Here is a 20,183-nt window from a genome sequence, read left to right on the forward strand (position 1 = left end):
AATGGCTAATGCTTTATTAAAAGTGAAAATGGCTAATGGGTTATAATAAGCATATTACATTTCAATTAGTATAAACTTATGCCAGTGGCACTACATTGCCACTTTTTAAAATAGTGGGCTATCAAAATTCTACAATTTGTTGTAAATTTCCAAGCAACATTACAAAAATGTGTGACGCACATCTGAGAAACTACACCGTGTCACATCACCATTCACATATTTTACAGCAGGTACATTACAAAGGCATTTTTGTGGTCGAGACCATGGTGCAGTCACCACCTGAAACCCCAACATCAGCTCATCGGAGGCTACTGTACAGTTATCTTGAAACTACAGTAGTAGCCAAACTGCATTATCGTAATTACCAAACACCTGCTGTGTGGACTTCCTGCTGATCATTCTCAGGAAGACACAGAGGATATTATTTATTATCAACCGCTTTGTGAAGAGGTAGGTGTGTTACCCTCCCCTTGATGAATACAACTCCCAGAAATAAGATACATACCCGTGACAAGTTACATGCATCAAATATACACCACTGACAAAGGGCCATACCCCAGGGAAGTGATCGACTAGTGTAAAACCTCAAGAGCAGCTACATCTATTATTCACTGTGGCATAAATAATTCTGACAGTGGTGAAATAGACTTCTGAAAAGGTCTCAGAGAGCTGCAGGTCCGTAGCTGTTCTTGGGTGACTGACTATAGGGCAATGGGAACAAGCTTGAAGACAATCAATCCAGGTGATTATGGTATATACTCCAAACCAGGCTCTTGTGACCAATGATGGATGGGTGTGTGTGTGTGTGTATAAAAATAAATAAACCCTGGACCACTGATGCTATGTATGGTCCAATTAGTACTCCCTTAAAATAAATAACCAGTCAAAAGTTTGGACACACCTACTCATTCCAGGGTTTTTCTTTATTTTTCCTATTTTCTACATTGTAGAATAATAGTGAAGACATCAAAACTATGAAGTAACACATATGGAATCATGAAGTAAGCAAAATTGTTAAACAAATCAAAATATAATTTTATACACTGCTCAAAAAAATAAAGGGAACACTTAAACAACACATCCTAGATCTGAATGAAAGAAATAATCTTATGAAATAATTTTTTCTTTACATAGTTGAATGTGCTGACAACAAAATCACACAAAAAATAAAATCAATGGAAATCCAATTTATCAACCCATGAAGGTCTGGATTTGGAGTCACACTCAAAATTAAAGTGGAAAACCACACTACAGGCTGATCCAACTTTGATGTAATGTCCTTAAAACAAGTCAAAATGAGGCTCAGTAGTGTGTGTGGCCTCCACGTGCCTGTATGACCTCCCTACAACGCCTGGGCATGCTCCTGATGAGGTGGCGGATGGTCTCCTGAGGGATCTCCTCCCAGAACAGGACTAAAGCATCCGCCAACTCCTGGACAGTCTGTGGTGCAACGTGGTGTTGGTGGATGGAGCGAGACATGATGTCCCAGATGTGCTCAATTGGATTCAGGTCTGGGGAACGGGCGGGCCAGTCCATAGCATCAATGCCTTCCTCTTGCAGGAACTGCTGACACACTCCAGCCACATGAGGTCTAGCATTGTCTTGCATTAAGAGGAACCCAGGGCCAACCGCACCAGCATATGGTCTCACAAGGGGTCTGAGGATCTCATCTCGGTACCTAATGGCAGTCAGGCTACCTCTGGCGAGCACATGGAGGGCTGTGCAGCCCCCCAACGAAATGCCACCCCACACCATGACTGACCCACCGCCAAACCGGTCATGCTGGAGGATGTTGCAGGCAGCAGAACGTTCTCCACGGCGTCTCCAGACTCTGTCACATGTGCTCAGTGTGAACCTGCTTTCATCTGTGAAGAGCACAGGGCGCAAGTGGCGAATTTGCCAATCTTGGTGTTCTCTGGCAAATGCCAAACGTCCTGCACGGTGTTGGGCTGTAAGCACAACCCCCACCTGTGGACGTCGGACCCTCATACCACCCTCATGGAGTCTGTTTCTGACCGTTTGAGCAGACACATGCACATTTGTGGCCTGCTGGAGGTCATTTTGCAGGGCTCTGGCAGTGCTCCTCCTGCTCCTCCTTGTACAAAGGCGGAGGTAGCGGTCCTGCTGCTGGGTTGTTGCCCTCCTACGGCCTCCTCCACGTCTCCTGATGTACTGGCCTGTCTCCAGCATTCAAAAGTGACCAAAACATCAGCCAGGAAGCATAGGAACTGAGAAGTGGTCTGTGGTCTCCACCTGCAGAACCACTCCTTTATTGGGGGTGTCTTGCTTATTGCCTATAATTTCCACCTGTTGTCTATTCCATTTGCACAACAGCATGTGAAATGTATTGTCAATCAGTGTTGCTTCCTAAGTGGACAGTTTGATTTCACAGAAGTGTGATTGACTTGGAGTTACATTGTGTTGTTTAAGTGTTCCCTTCGTTTTTTTGAGCAGTATATTTGAGATTCTTCAAAGTATCCACCCTTTGCCTTGACAGCTTTGCATTCTCTCAACCAACTTCACGAGGTAGTCACCTGGAATGCATTTCAATTAACAGGTGTGCCTTGTTAAAAGTTTGTTTGTAGAATTTCTTTCCTCAATGAGTTTGAGCTAAATCAGATGTGTTGTGACAAGGTAGGGGGGAGGGGTATACAGAAGATGGTCTTTTACCAAATAAGGCTAAGTCCATATTATGGCAAGAACAGCTCAAATAAGTAAAGAGAAATGACAGTCCATCATTACTTTAAGACACGGAGGTCAGTCAATCCGGAACATGTCAAGAAATGTGAATGTTTCTTCAAGTGCAGTTGCAAAAACCATCAAGCACTATGATAAAACTGGCTCTCATAATGACCGCCACAGGAAAGGAAGACCCAGAGTTACCTCTGCTGCAGAGGATAACATTTACATTTAAGTCATTTAGCAGACGCTCTTATCCAGAGCGACTTGGTATTTAGAGTTACCAGACTCAGAATTGGGAAGTTAACTGCACCTCAGATTTCAAGTAACAGACACGTCAACATCAACTGTTCAGAGGAGACTGAATCAGGCCTTCATGATTGAATTGCAGCAAAGAAACCACTACTAAAGGACTCCAACACGAGCAAATGGACATTAGACTGGTGGAAATCTGTCCTTTGGTCTGATGAGTCCAAATTTGATAGTGAGAAGCAGAGTAGGTGAACAGATGATCTCTGCATGTGTGGTTCCCACCATGAAGCATGGAGGAGGAGCTGTGATGGTGTGGGGGTGCTTTGCTGGTGACACTGTCAGTGATTTATTTTAGAATTCAAGGCACACTTAACCAGCATGGCTACCACAGCATTCTGCAGCGATACACCATCCCATCTGGTCTGCGCTGCACTTAGTGGGACTATCATTTGTTTTCAACAGGACAATGACGCAACACACCTCCAGGCTGTGTAAGGGCTATTTGACAAAGAAGGAGAGTGACGAGTGCTGCATCAGATGACCTGGCCTCCACAATCACCTGACCTCAACCCAATTGAGATGAGTTGGACAGCAAAGTGAAGGAAAAGCAGCCAACAAGTACTCAGCATATGTGGGAACTCCTTGAGACTGTTGGAAAAGCATTCCAGGTGAAGCGGGTTGAGAGAATGACAAGTGTGCAAAGCTGTCAAGGCAAAGGGTGGCTACTTTGAAGAATCTCAAATATAAAATATTTTTATCTGTTTAACACTTTTTTGGTTACTACATTATTCCATATGTGTTATTTCATAGTTTTGATGTCTTCACTGTTATTCTAGAATATAGTGTAGAATATAGTCAAATAAAGAAAAATCCTGGAATGAGTAATGTGTCCCCAAACTTTTGACTACTACTGTATATATTTGTATGTTCAGTTCACATATAATTTATAAGTATGCATTAAGGTGACTGTAATAGAATATATTTGTCAAAAACTAATGTTGATGTTAAATTTCTATAGCCTCCGAAATATATTTTACAATGCAGGAGTACCAAAATCGCTGTGCAGTCACTTCAATACAGCACCCCCTGTCAGTCATCCAAGGTTTATACACGTCATTGATGTGACAAGTTTGTGTTTATATGCACAACAACTATGGTTTTCATGCCACCTGGTGGTATAACAACTATGGTTTTCATGCCACCTGGTGGTATGGATGAGAACTTACAGGGTCAAAAGCCTGACATTATGTAATCTGACAGTCATATGGCTGTTGAGTGAATCTGGATATTAAAAGGTGTCATGACTGTCCTGTGAGAATGAGAATGCATCAGATCAGACTTGGGGGGGGGCTGCTGGATGGTCGACCGTTCACACCCGGTCGTGTAGAGAGAGAATCTCCCTCTTGCTCTTTAGTATCAACCAAACGCAGGCCTGGGAATCTCCAGCCCTCGGGAGCCTGATTGGTGTCACACTTTTGCCCCAGCTAACACACCTAAACTAAATCATGATCTTCAGTTAAAAATGCAATTAGTTTAAATCAGGTGTGTTTGCTAGGGATGGGGGAAAAGTGTGACACCAAATCAGGCCCCCCGAGGACTGGAATTGCCCAGGCCTGAAGCAAAGGAATGTCTTTGTTCACAGACACTTTTGTCCGTCCAAAACTCTTAATGTCCAAAAAGTGAATAATGGAACAATAATTCTATCGTAACGATGTGGGAAATGGTCAGTGGGGAGATGTAGAAAACGAATGTCATATTTTCTAATGAGATAATAGTTGTTGATATCCTTTGCACATTAAGTAGCCACGCCCTGAGTGAGGTCAGAGAGCTCTTCAGCATGATGGAACACCCCTTTTGACCAAGAGTGCATAAAGGCTTGGAAGAGGAATCAACCTTTAGACCAGTAAACGTGCGGCGAGAGCTACATGTTTTAAATGGTTGAAACTCTGAACCTCAACACGAGGTGAAGAAATAAACTCGCCTTCCTTTAGACTAGAGAGACGAAGAGCTACAGCTCATGTCCATCGTGGTCCGAATCCTGAATACCAACACGAGGAGGAAGAGGTGAGAAGCTCATTTCAGATCATCACTGGTACAGCTGATTAGCCGTCTTAACCTGTTATGGCTAGGCAGTATTTTCACGGCCGGATAAAAAACGTACCCGATTTAATCTGATTATTACTCCTGCCCAGAAACTAGAATATGCATATAATTATTAGCTTTGGATAGAAAACACTCCAAAGTTTCTAAAACTGTTTGAATGGTGTCTGTGAGTATAACAGAACTCATTTGGCAGGCCAAAACCTGAGAAGATTCCATGCAGGAAGTGCCCTGTCTGACAATTTCTTGCCCTTCTTGATTATCTCTATCCAATACAGGCGATCTCTGCTGTTACGTGACACTTCCTACGGCTCCCATGGGCTCTCAGAAGGCGGCAAAAAGCTGAATCGTGCCTTTGCAGGCTCTGGCTGAAAAAAAGTAGCGCGTTTGGATAGTGGCTGGTCACAGTACTGTGAGACTCAGGCTCGTGCACGAGGGGATCCCATGCTTTTATTTTCTCTCCCTTTGTACGTATACACGCTTTCCCGGTCGGAATATTATCGCTTTTTTACGAGAAAAATGGCCTAAAAATGTATTTTAAACAGCGCTTGACATGCTTCGAAGTACGGTAATGGAATATTTAGAAATCTTTTGTCACGAAATGCGCCGTGCTCGTGACCCTTATTTACACTTCGGATAGTGTCTTGAACGCACGAACAAAACGCTGCTATTTGGATATAACAATGGATTATTTTGAACCAAACCAACATTTGTTATTGAAGTAGCAGTCCTGGGAGTGCATTCTGACGAAGAACATCAAAGGTAATCAAACTTTTCTAATAGTAAATCGGAGTTTGGTCAGGGCTAAACTTGGTGGGTGTCTAAATAGCTAGCCGTGATGGCTGGGCTATCTACTCAGAATATTGCAAAATGTGCTTTCACCGAAAAGCTATTTTAAAATTGGACACCCTCGATTGCACAAAGGAGTTCTGCATCTATAATTCTTAAAATAATTATGTTTTTTGTGAACGTTTATCGCGAGTAATTTAGTAAATTCACCGGAGGTTTGCGGGGGGTATGCTAGTTCTGAACGTCACATGCTAATGTAAAAAGCTGGTTTTTGTTATAAATATGAACTTGATTGAACAAAACATGCATGTATTGTATAACATAATGTCCTAGGTGTGTCATCTGATGAAGATCATCAAAGGTTAGTGCTGCATTTAGCTGTGGTTTTGTTTTTTGTGACATTATATGCTAGCTTGAAAAATGGGTGTCTGATTATTTCTGGCTGGGTACTCTGCTGACATAATCTAATGTTTTGCTTTCGCTGTAAAGCCTTTTTGAAATCGGACAGTGTGGTTAGATAAAGGAGAGTCTTGTCTTTAAAATGCTGTAAAATAGTCATATGTTTGAAAAATTGAAGTTCTTGTATTTTTGAGGAATTTGTCATTCGCGCCACGCCTATCATTGGATATTGGAGCAGGTGTTCCGCTAGCGGAACGTCTAGATGTAAGAGGTTAAGTCAGATATCGAGAAAAGCGAATCTAAATGAGACTATCCTACTACGCTCATCACCAAATGGGAACCGTCGACATGGCTGGTTATCTTCCAGAGTGAACAACATTAGACGGGAAAGGGGAGACCCCTTTCGGACAATTAAAGCCATACAGCTGGAAGGCCAACAACTTTCCGAGAAGGCTTGTTTCCGACCAAGATAAACGACTAACATTTTTGCAGATCCGAGGTTACGATCGTTCAGAATGAGTATTTGATAAGAGGTAATGATCAATAAGATGACTGTTTATTGATGAAATACGTAAAAGACCTTAGCGTTTAATTCGGGAGATGGTAACGCTAAACAACTTCTTCAGTGGTGCCCCAAATCCTAATGAGTGAATTGTTACATGATTAATAACATTTAAAAAAAACAATTGGGTAACAACTTAACATAGTGGATTAAATAAATAACAGTCATCAGATTAATGAAAGTAAAAGTCACGACAAAGGGTATGAATGCCTACTACTCCACTAACACAGATGTCTACTCCAACTGCAACAAAATAAAACACTGACTCCTGCAGGCTAAAAACATCCCTGAACGGTGTCTGTCTCAGTGCCCCTATTCCCCATCTCCCCTTTCTACCAAATGATGCTCCCTCATTCCTACAGCCCCATAGGATCCCATATAGGAGAACTTGAGGTTAGGGAACTATGGCACATCCTTGGCATTCACCCAACAGTACACCAGACTGCAAATGTCTACTTTAAAACACTTTCTGTAAGAGTTTCCTAGTATTAATCCATGAGTTCCCGTCTCTCCAAGCCTCCCACCCTTTAATCCCAGTCATATCTGCCCTCAGATCTGAGCAAGCAGATGCAAAGAGATTAATATTTCAAATCTGTAATCCGCCAGGGCATACTTGGATCCCTGTTCACATGTAATCCACGCTCAGATCCAGAGATCAGGGCAGAGCAGTTGGATCTTCCATAGCTGCAGCTAGCACAGCAGAGGTGGCTAGGAGCGGGTTGGGCTGGGTTAGGGTGGCTGGCTGCATCACATGTCAGATGGTGTGAAAATGGCTGCCTCAGGGATCACACTGAACTCCTTCAGTAGGGGCAGCAGGTAGCCCTGGACCTGACAGCACTTGCTGACACAGCCTAAATCGCATCTCCCCCACGAAAAGAAAAAGGTTAAACTTTTACGGTTCATTCAGGTAGGCTACATAACTGCTCTGGTACACTCATCTTCCATTAAAACAGGCTTGCAAATGACTACTTATTTGCATCGGACTCACAGCCCATTTTCCTAACTAATGGGGCCCCTACTGTATCCATGTAAAATACAGTTGTTTACCCGATGGGCCTACGGCATCACTGAAGGTTATGTTCTCCTTACAAGGACATTCTCTCAGAGAGGCCAGGCTGCATCCCCAGAGGCCAGGCAGGGGATTAAAACGAACGCCAGCCCTTTCTAGCATTTACTCTGGCTGGCTGTAAGCTGATTTGCGTGTGGGACAGTGGTTTAAATACATTTTCTAAAAACCCTCCTCTCTGAGTAGAGGTTGCAGTGGTTTGATAAAGCAGCCATGTTGTGTGAGAACCAAGGGGAACTGTCTCCATCTGTTGGGAGTAACATCCGTTGGTTTTATACGCGAGTCAAGTCAATATGCATCTTAGGTTCGAATCAGTAGTAGACCCTCACTGAGTTACTGAAGCCATAAAACTCTTTCCATTCTATATCTATTTTCTCAAAAGAACATATGGTAAAGCACTAATAAAAGCCATCTCCAGCATCAAGCTAAGTAGATCACCCTCAGAAGCTAGCAGCTAAAACACCTTGAAACCTTGTCATAAGACTACGTGCATGACCAAAAGTGAACAGTGATTTCTGCAACTCACAAGAACAGAACATCAGCAGACAACACTGAAATAGATATTTCTAGTCTAGATATTTAGGCTACTTCATATAAAAATACAAAAACACCAAACCTGAGACACCAAACTGTCCAAACCTGTAGTTCTCACCTTCACTCCCTGTGTGAAAACCGAAAACACCAATTTATCCTGTAGAGACCAGAACTTCCCAATAACCTGCGCCCGGCACGTTGAAACTAAGACCGTAGCTGTAGAGCTTTGAGGTGTTGTGATCTGTTGTCAGGCGTGTTACACAGCTCTTCACCCACACCGCAGGGCAAACACACCCACATTCCTCTGAGAGGAAGGCAGGCCTCCCCTCCTCACAGGAAAAGGGTGGAAAAGGTAGAACAGCTATTTAGCAACTTTTCCCTCTAGGTAGTTCCCATTATGCACTCAACAATACTGTGTTAAAACCCCTGAACAAACCAAGAGGTAAATGATACCACCACACCCACTGTTAAACCCACTGGGCTCCTGAGTGGCGCAGCGGTCTAAGACACTGCATCTCAGTGCTAGAGGCGTCACTACAGACCCTGGTTCGATAAATACCTCTAACAGTGTCAGGTAGAGATGAGATCCTTCAGAAAGGGAATCATGCATTTCTTGGACCAAGCTCGTACACTAGTGTAAAACACACATCCCCTCTTCTCCCTGCAGAGTCTCAGTCTCATGTGACTTGCTGCCTGGCCTGCCACCCAAACTCTGTAGAGGTCAACATGACACAGCTCTTTGCCAATACAAATACTAGAACTGGGAACTCAAGTCATGTCACAGGCTGGTTGACTTCGATTCACTTGTTTTTTTAGCGCCATAAAATAGTGAAAGAATAAAAAAAATAATTGTTCTCCTATCCAATGTTAACGCTTCGCATAAATGTATGCATTGGTGTGTACAGATTTTCCAATATGTACATGGACACTGGACTGGGTGTTCAGCAGATAAGCAGACTTATTAGGTTCTGAAACATTAACAGAGACGTTCCTGGTAGTCAAACACTGAAGGGTTCACACTGATGACAGGCTCCATGCTGAGCCAGCCAGCCCAGAGCTGCCTGAGGGATTGAGCCAGTTAATGACATTACTATTCATCTATCTCTCCATTACCAAATTAAAAGTCCTTCCTGACAAGAGAAACAGACATTTACAGAAATCTGATGCATTTAGATTGTCACATTGAAAGTCTGTACGTAGAACACGTACTGTATTAGTGTTACGGTTCTAAGTTTACTCAGTAGTTTCTGAAAAACAGAAGCTGACCTATAAAAAAAGCACACCTGTACTTTCCATGACCTATACTGACCAGGTGAATGCGATCATCTTGAACATATTGCACACACACACGTCGCTTCCTGTTGAACGCGGAACGAGGGAGAGCTCGGTTTGTTGTTTTGGAAAGTTTTGAAAGTCTATTGAAAAAGTTTAGTTAATAGCTTTTGAATTTGGATCCTGCGACGCGGTTGGTATCAGTTGCTGGGACCGCTACCATCTATCCAGTGATTCTGCCGACCAAAGCCGGGTCTGAGGAGCTGGTTGGCGTAGCAGCTAGCATAGCTGCGTTTTCTTGAGGGCTTGAATGCAGCCTGCGACGCAGTTAGCCATTGTGGCTGGGACCGTGGATTGGCACGGGCTTGAGGCTGTCTAGATCCCTGCCATTTGTTGTTTCCAATCTTCCAGTGACCTGCCCTGTCTGGAACTATGAGGAGTAACAGCATAACGTACGTTGCTACCATGACAATAACCAAAGCAGGCGGGAGTAGTGGTGAGGACAGTGGTGTCTCACGGGTGAAGGATCTTTTTAAAAACAAAAATAGTTCAACAAGCAGTTGTTACAACAAGAAAATAGCTTCAACTGTTGCGTCCAAATACTGGTGGAGTCAGCTAATGAACCTGAAAACAGATTATCAGAGGGACAATCAAGCCGGAACAACATGGTTGTGGACGTAATTGCACACACACAGACACCGACTAATTCATGGGCTGCTGAATGTATATATTTTTCTCTTGCTTTGTTTGATATTTTCCATATTATGTCTGTCTCTCTGATAAGCTACTCAGGAAAGGCCTGAAAATAGCCCATATTAATATACGTAGCCTTAAATAAGGTTCAAGAGATCAATAACTTGCTAACATCAGATAACATTCATATTAGGCATGATAATTAATTTGATGATCCTGCAGAAGCAATACAACAGCTATAGAAGAGACAGGAATGCTTAAGGCGGAGGTGGTGATGTACAGTACCAGTCAAAAGTTTGGACACACCTACTCATTCAAGGGTTTCTCTCAATTTTTACTATTTTATACATTGTAGGATAATAGTGAAGACAACTACAAAATAACACATATGGAATCCTGTAGTAACTAAAAAAATATATATTTTATAATAGAGATTCAAGGTAGCCACCCTTTGCCTTGACAGCTTTGCACACGCTTGGCATTCTCTCAACCAGCTTCATGAGGTAGTCACCTGGAATGCATTTCAGTTAACAGGTGTGCATTGTTAACTTAATTTGTGGAATTTCTATCCTTAATGCATTTGAGCTAATCAGTCGTGTTGTGACAAGGTAGGGGTGGTATACAGAGAGCCCTATTTGGTAAAAGACCAAGTCCATATTATGGCAAGAACAGCTCAAATAAGCAAAGAGAAATAACAGTTCAAAAAATGCAAATTACTATGAATGTTTCTTTAAGTGCAGTCGCAAAAACCATCAAGCGCTATGATGAAACTGGCTCTCCTGAGGACCACCACAGGAAAGGAAGACCCAGAGTTACCTCTGCTGCAGAGGATAAGTTCATTAGAGTTACCAGCCTCAGAAATTGCAGCCCAAATAAATGCTTCAGAGTTCAGTAACAGACATCTCAACATCAACTGTTCAGAGGAGACTGCGTGAAATCAGGCCTTCATGGTCAAACTATTAGAGGACACCAATAAGAAGAAGTGACTTGCTTGGGCCAAGAAACATGAGCAATGGACAGATGTGTCCTTTGGTCTGGAGTCCAAATTTGAGATTTTTGGTTCCAACCGCCGTGTCCTTGAGACGCAGAGTAGGTGAACGGATGCTCTCCGAATCTGTGGTTCCCACCATGAAGCATGGAGGTGGTGGTGTGATGGTGCTTTGCTGGTGACACTGCCAGTGATTTATTTAGAATTCAAAGCACTCTTAACCAGCATGGCTACCACAGCATTCTGCAGTGATAGTCCCACTAAGCCCAAACCAGATGGGATGGCATATCATTTGTTTATCTCCAGGACAATGACCCAACACACCTCCAGGCTGTATAAGGGCTATTTGACCAAGAAGGATAGTGATGTAGTGCTGCATCAGATCAAATCAAATGTATTTGTCACACACACATGGTTAGCAGGTGTTAATGCAAGTGTAGCGAAATGCTTGTGCTTCTAGTTCCGACCATTCAGTAATATCTAACAAGTAATCTACCAATTCCACAACAACTACCTTGTACACACAAGTGTAAAGGAATGAATACGAATATGTACATAAAAATATATAAATGAGTGATGGCCGAACGGCATAGGCAGGATGTAATAGATGGTATGGAGTACAGTATAAACATATGAGATGAGTAATGTAGGGTATGAGAACATTATCTAATATAAATAATATAAAGTGGCAAGTGATAAATTGATTACATACATTTTCCCATTATTAAAGTGGCTTGAGTTGAGTCAGTATGTTGGCAGCAGCCACTCAATGTTAGTGATGGCTGTTTAACAGTCTGATGGCCTTGAGATAGAAGCTGTTTTTCATGTCTCTCGGTTCCAGCTTTGATGCACCTGTACTGACCTCGCCTTCTGGGTGTTAGTGGGGTGAACAGGCAGTGGCTCGGGTGGTTGCTGTCCTTGATGATCTTTTTGGCCTTCCTGGAGGGCAGGTATTTTGCACCCGGTGATGCGTTGTGCAGACCTCACTACCCTCTGGAGAGCCTTCCGGTTATGGGCGGAGCAGCTGCCGTACCAGGCGGTGATACAGCCCGACAGGATACTCTCGATTGTGCATCTGTAAAAGTTTGAGTGTTTTTGGAGACAAGCTGAATTTATTCAGCCTCCTGAGGTTGAAGAGGCGCTGCTGCGCCTTCTTCACCACGCTGTCTGTGTGGGTGGACCATTTCAGTTTGTCCGTAATGTGTACGCTGAGGAACTTAAAACTCTCCACTACTGTCCCGTCAATATAGATAGGGGGCTGCTCCCTCTGCTGTTTCCTGAAGTCCACGATCATCTCCTTTGTTTTGTTGACGTTGATTGCGAGGTTATTTTCCTGACACCACACTCCGAGGGCCCTCACCTCCTCCCTGTAGGCCATCTCGTCGTTGTTGGTAATCAAGCCTACCACTGTAGTGTCGTCTGCAAACTTGATGATTGAGTTGGAGGCGTGCATGGCCATGCAGTCGTGGGTGAACAGGGAGTACAGAAGAGGGCTGAGAACGCACCCTTGTGGGGACCCAGTGTTGAGGATCAGCGGGGTGGAGATGTTGTTACCTACCCTCACCACCTGGGGGCGGCCCGTCAGGAAGTCCAGGACCCAGTTGCACAGGGCGGGGTCGAGACCCAGGGTCTCAAGCTTAATTATGTGTTTGGAGGGTAATATGGGGTCAAATGCTGAGGTGTAATCGATGAACAGCATTCTTACATAGGTATTCCTCTTGTCCAGATGGGTTAGGGCAGTGTGCAATGTGATGGCGATTGCGTTGTCTGTGGACCTATTGGGGCGGTAAGCAAATTGGAGTGGGTCTAGGGTGTCAGGTAGGGTGGAGGTGATATGGTCCTTGACTAGTCTCTCAAAGCACTTCATGACGGAAGTGAGTGCTACAGGGCGGTAGTCATTTAGCTCAGTTACCTTAGCTTTCTTGGGAACAGGAACAATGCTGGCCCTCTTGAAGCATGTGGGGACAGCAGACTGGGATAAGGATTGATTTAATATGTCTAAACACACCAGCCAGCTGGTCTGCGCATGCTCTGAGGACGTGGCCGGGGATGCCGTCTGGGCCTGCAGCCTTGCGAGGGTTAACACGTTTAAATGTTTTACTCACGTTGGCTGCAGTGAAGGAGAGCCCGCAGGTTTTGGTAGCGGGCCATGTTAGTGGCACTGTATTGTCCTCAAAGCGAGCAAAAAACGTGTTGTTTAGTCTGTCTGGGAGCAAGGCATCGTGATCCGCGATGGGGCTGATTTTTCTTTTGTAGTCCGTGATTGACTGTAGACCCTGCCACATACCTCTAGTGTCTGAGCCGTTGAATTGCGACTCCACTTTGTCTCTGTACTGACGCTTAGCTTGTTTGATTGCCTTGCGGAGGGAATAGCTACACTGTTTATATTCGGTCATGTTTCCGGTCACTTTGCCCTGATTAAAAGCAGTGGTTCACGCGTTCAGTTCTGCGCAAATGCTGCCATCAATCCACGGTTTCTGGTTGGGGAATGTTTTAGACGCTGTTGGTACGACATCACCGATGCACTTGTTAATGAACTCGCACACCGAGTCAGCGTATTCGTCAATGTTGTTGTTCGCAGCAATGCGGAACATATCCCAGTCCACGTGATCGAAGCAATCTTGAAGCGTGGAATCCGATTGGTCGGACAAGCGTTGACCATACCTGAGGGCGGAAGCTTCCTGTTTTAGCTTCTGTCTATACGCTGGGAGCAACAAAATGGAGTCGTGGTCAGCTTTTCCAAAGGGAGGGCCTTATATACGTTGCGGAAGTTAGAATAACAATGATCCAGGGTTTTGCCCGCCCTGGTAGCACAACCGATATGCTGATAGAATTTGGGGAGCCTTGTTTTCAGATTAGCCTTGTTAAAATCCCCAGCTACAATACATGCAGCCTCAGGATATGTGGTTTCCAGTTTACATAGAGTCCAATGAAGTTCTTTCAGGGCCGTCGATGTGTCTGCTTGGGGGGGGGGGGGGATATACACGGCTGTGATTATAATCGAAGAGAATTCTCTTGGTAGATAATGCGGTCGGCATTTGATAGCATTCCTAACTAAGTCAGGTGAACAAAATGACTTGAGTTCCTGTATGTTGTTATGATCACACCACGTCTCGTTAATTATAAGGCATACACCCCCACCCTTCTTCTTACCAGAGAGATGCTTGTTTCTGTCGGCGCGATGCGTGAAGAAACCAGGTGGCTGTACCGACTCAGATAGCGTGTCTTGAGTGAGCCATGTTTCCGTGAACCAAAGAACGTTACAGTCTCAGATGTCTCTCTGGAATGCTACCCATGCTCGGATTTCGTCTACCTTGTTGTCAAGAGACTGGACATTGGTGAGTAGTATGCTCGGGAGCGGTGCGCGATGTGCCCGTCTACGGAGCCTGACCAGAGGACCGCTCCGTCTGCCCCTTCTTCTGCGGCGCCGTTGTTTTGGCTCGCCGGCTGGGATCCGATCCATTGTCCTGGGTGGTGGGCCAAACAGAGGATCCGCTTCGGGAAAGTCGTATCTCTGGTCGTAATGTTGGTGAGTTGACGTTGCTCTTATATCCAATAGTTCCTCCCGACTGTATGTAGTAAAACCTAAGATTACCTGGGGTAACAATGTAAGAAATAACACAAAAAAGCAAAATACTGCATAGTTTCCTAGGAAAGCAAAGCGAGGCAGCCATCTTTGTCGGCGCCGGAAGTACCTGGCCTCCACAATCACCCGACCTCAACCCAATTGAGATGGTTTGGGATGAGTCGGACCGCAGAGTGAAGGAAAAGCAGCCAACAAGTGCTCAGCATACGTGGGAACTCCTTCAAGACTGTTGGAAAAGCATTCCTCGTGAAGCTGGTTGAGAGAATGCCAAGAGTGTGCAAAACTGTCATCAAGGCAAAGGGTGGCTACTTTGAAGAATCTCACATTTATTTGGATTTGTTTAACTCTTTTTGGTTACTACAGGATTCCATACGTGTTATTTCATATTTTTGATGTCTTCACTGTTTTCTACAATGTAGAAAATAGTTAAAATAAAGAAAGCCTTGAATGAGTAGGTGTCCAAACATTTGACTGTATCCGCAAGTAGCAGGTAGCCTAGTGGTTAGAGCATTGGGCCAGTAACCGAAAGGTTACTGGATCAAATCCTCGAGCGGACAAGATAAAAATCTGTCGTTCTGCCCCTGAACAAGGCAGTTAACACACACTGTTCCCTGGTAGGCAGTCATTGTAAATAAGAATTTGTTCTTAACTTGCCTAGTTAAATAAAGGTTACATTTAAAAATGTATAAATAAAAAAAAAATACACCATACTTCAATAACACTTGACATAAGATCTCCTCTAAGCATTACAGGCATATAGGGATAGTGCAAACAGTCAGTATCTAAATAATGTGTGAAATGCTTGATATAGTGTATGTGATGTAAACAGAGAGGTCTACTTTCTTGGGGACCTGAATATTTACAGTTTTTTTATCAAGGTGTCCACTCAAGAGGAAGCTTCTCACTGTAACCCTATCAACGTCGACAGGACCGCTGTAGAGAAGGTGGAAAGCTTCAAGTTCCTCGGCCTACACATCACTGAGGATCTGAAATGGTCCACCCACACAGACAGTGTAGTGAAGAAGGCACAACAGGAGGCAGAAGAAATGTGGCTTGGCCCCTAAGACCTTCAGAAACTTTTACAGATGCACAATTGTAGGTATCCTGTCGGGCTGTATCACCGCCTGGAACAGCAACTGCATCACGCGCAAGGCACTCCAGGAGGGTGGTACGGTCAGCTCACATTTGTACTAATACTGTCACTATGTTGTAAAGCTGTATCCGTACCCATTGGATGCAGTGATCACAATATAGTGGCTATATCCAGGAAATCCAAAGTTCCAAAAGCTGGGCCTAAAATAAGAATAAATACAAAAGATTTTGCTGTGACTTATGTGGATGATGTAAAAAATATTTGTTGGTCTGATGTGATTAATGAGCATCCAGACGCTGTACTTGATGAATTTATGAAATTGCTTCTTCCAATTATTGATAAACATGCACATGTTAAGAAACTGACTGTTAAGGCTCCATGTATTGATAAAGAATTGAAAAACTATTGTTGAAAGAGATGGCGCAAAAGGAGTGGCTAATAAGACTGGCTGCACATCTGACTGGCTGTAAATTGAGAAATTATGTGACTAAACTCAACAAAAAATGAACTGTATTATGAAGCTGAGATCAATGATATAACAATTTTTAAAAATGGGGAAAAAATGTATTTTAAAGTACTGAAGTTATGGCCAGAAAGACAAATTTAACTCCATCTTTCATTGAATCAGATGGCTTATCACAAAACTGTTGCCAATTATTTTAATGATTCCTTCATTGGCAAAGTGGGCAAACTTAGGCAAGAAATGCAGACAATGAACAGTGGGCCATCATACTCATGCATAAAAAAAATTAAAATAAAGAAAAGCATTTTAAGTTTACATTTTGTGAAGTTAGTGTGGGAGAGGTGGAAACATTATTGTTATCGATCAATAATGACAAACCTCCTGGCATTAACAACTTAGATGGAAAGCTACTGAGGATGGTAGCTGACTCTTTTGCCACTCCCATCTGTCATATCTTTAATCTGAGCCTAGAGGAAAGTCTTTGTCCACAGGCCTGAAACCAAAGTAATTCCGCTACCCAAGAGTTGTTATGCGGCTTTACTGGTTCTAACAGCAGACCTATCAGCTTGTTCCCAGCTCGTTCCCAGCTCTTTGCAAACTGTTGGGGGGGAAAAAAATGGTGTTTGACCAAATACAATGCTATTTCTCTAAACAAATTGACAGACTTTCAGCATGCTTATAGATAAGGACACCATGTACTGCACCGACACAAATGACTGCTGATTGGTTGAAAGAAATTGATAAGAAGAATGTGGGAGCTGTACTGTTAGATTTCAGTGCAGCCTTTGATATTATTGACCATAACCTGTTGTTGAAAAAAACTTGTGCGTTATGGCTTTTCAACTTCTGTCATATTGTGGATTCAGAGCTATCTGATAGAACGGAGGGTTTTCTTTAATGGAAGCTTCTCTAATGTCAAACATGTAAAGTGTGGTGTACCGCAGGGCAGCTCTCTAGGCACTCTTTTCTATTTTTACCAATGACCTGCCACTGGAATTAAAACAAAGCATCTGTGTCTATATATGTTGATGATTCAACCATACAAGCATCAGCAATCACAGCAAATGAAGTCCCTGAAACCCTTAAAGAATTGCAGTCTGTTTTGGAATGGATGGCCAGCAATAAACTGGTCCTGAATATCTCTAAAACTAAGTGCATTGTATTTGGTACAAATCATTCCCTAAGTTCTAGACCTCAGCTGAATCTGGTAATGAATGGTGTGGCTGTTGAACAAGTTGAGGAGACTAAATTACTTGGTGTTACCTTAGATTGTAAACTGTCATGGCCTAAACATACAGATTCAATGGTTGAAAAGATGGGGAGAGGTCTGTCCGAAATAAAGATATGCTCTGCTTTTTTGACACCACACTCCATGAGGCAAGTCCTGAAGGCTCTAGTTTTAACCCATCTTGATTATTGTCCAGTCATATAGTCAAGTGCTGCAAAGAAATACTTAGCTAAGCTGCAGCTGGCACTGAAAAGAAAGGCACATTTGCTCTTCATTGTAATCAGAGGGCTAATATAAATACTCTGTATGCCTGTCTCTCTTGGCTAAGAGTTGAGGAAAGACTGACTGGCACTTCTTGTTTTTATAAGAAACATTGTGTTGGAAATTCCAAAATGTTTGCACAGTCAACTTACACACAGCACTCACACACACTTACCCCACCAGACATGCTACCTTGCCATCTTTTCATGGTCCAGAACAAATTCAAGGAAACACATTATTATACAGAGACATGAGTAGATGGAACTTCCATCTTATATTGCGCAAATGAACAGCAAACCTGGTGGAAAACATATATATAAAGCAACACCTTGGCACAAGACCTCTCCCCATGTGATATACTTACTGACAAGCATGTAACAGATATGCACACACACACTACAATGTTAATGTTTTTAAATGTGATCCATGTGATATACTTGTGTGTATGTACTGACAAGCATGTGTAACAGATATGCACACACACTACAATGTTAATGTTTTTAAATGCATGTAAAATTGTAAAAGTCTTGTCTGTAATATATTTTTTGTTATGTGTCGGATCCCAGTAAGACGAGCTGTCGCCATAAATCAAATTGCCATAGTAGCGAGTCTGTTTGAGCCAGAGGGGCCCCATCCAAACAATACCTCTCAATTGGTGCCGTGTGATGAGGCGCAGACTGGGATTGACAAGAGTGCCTCACTGCCCGGAGTGACAATGGCCCACAGTAACACAACAGCCATTCACTAATCAATGGATTAACCAATATGGTCGCAGAGAGAAGTGCAGGCTCCATGAGGACCAAATCCAGTGGTGAGACAGTTGTCAGTGACATAAGATCTCCCAGTCAGGATTCCCCCATTTCCTCCCTCATCCACTACTGCTGAAGAGCAATAAAGCAATTCTAACCTAAAGGAATAAGACCATTTAAATGTAGCCTTCATTCAAATGTATAAAAAGGATCCAGATAGCAGGACTGTGCTTGGCCCTGGAGCACCCAACGGAGGTACTTGAGACCAGGTGTCCAAAAGGTGTCCAGCACCAAAGGTAGTGTTACTCTCTCTGTCAGTGTATGTGACGCAGGTTGCGTCAGACTGCAGCGGTAGACACTGACCTGGGTTCAGCCAATAGCAGCGACACCACAGAAGACTGACGCAGGGATGGTATTGTAACCGTCTCTGTCCTCCACTGGGGGATCTGATCTGGGATTAGTTTTTAGCAGGGGACAGAGGTGGCACTGCTCTGGGAGGCTAAAAGTAGGCCAGTCTGGCCTCCGGTGATTTTTCAGAGGATTTATTAGGTTTATTTCAGGGCTTCCTCTGCTCTGCCGCACAGCCAGTCACTGCAGGATGAAGTGATGCATGCAGCATTCCAACACAACAGAAGAAAAACGTCTCTTACATAACATGGCGGAGGGCTGTGCAGCCTGACGTGTCCTGACTAAGACCAGAACGTTCTCAGCACCCCCCCCCCCCAAAATAGGGTTGCAAAATGACTTCAATTCCCCAGTTTTTCAAAAATCCTGGTTGGAGTATTCCGGATTTCCAGCTTAATTCTTCTGATTCCGGGAAACTCCAAGCGGGATTTCTAGAAAACCAGGACATTTGGGGAAAGTTACCAGAATTTTGCAACCCTACCCCCAAATATGATTTGTGCCTGTGTTTCTATGCAAATTCTTATCAACATCAAACAGTAAAATTATATGGGCTTTAGCCTGACTGAGTTTCCCAGTTTGAGCACTTTTGGCAAGCAACTTTACAATTGTGTGCTGTAACTAAGGTGTCAAGCACTATTTGGGTGAGCAACATAAAGAAACTAGTCATACTAGTCACATGAGCAGTTTGAGGTGGACACACCAAAATAAAAAAAACTTTATATTACTGCATTTAGTGTCTGACCATTTTAGCCCCCGACAACCTTTTTTTGTCTTGTCACTTCCTAGCAACAGTTATATTAAACCGACGACAAGGTATGTAATACAACATGGCTGAAGTGCCCCGTCAGAACACACACAGCAGTTTTCATTGTGCCCTGAAGGACAGCAGTTAGTGTAGTCTGAAGAACAGGACCGTGTCAGACAGAAGAGAACAAGAGAAACTGGGAGAGAGAGGGTAGGTGGGGGGGGGGTTCTCAAGGGCAAAGTTCAGATAGCGACCTTTCCACCAGCCAAGTTTAATACAGAAACACCCCCTCACTCTTTGACCAGCTACATAGGGTATT

General features: G+C 43.5%; 1 protein-coding gene across 4 annotated transcripts in view; it reads right to left on the reverse strand.

Annotated features, from left to right (window-relative positions):
- The window catches only part of bcl2l13 (BCL2 like 13), a 49,079-nt gene that overhangs the window by 4,074 nt on the left and 24,822 nt on the right, over positions 1–20,183 (reverse strand). The window lies entirely within an intron of this gene.

Source organism: Salmo salar, chromosome 10, assembly GCF_965601325.2.
Source record: "Salmo salar chromosome 10, fSalSal1, whole genome shotgun sequence".
NCBI classification, from domain to species: domain Eukaryota; kingdom Metazoa; phylum Chordata; class Actinopteri; order Salmoniformes; family Salmonidae; genus Salmo; species Salmo salar.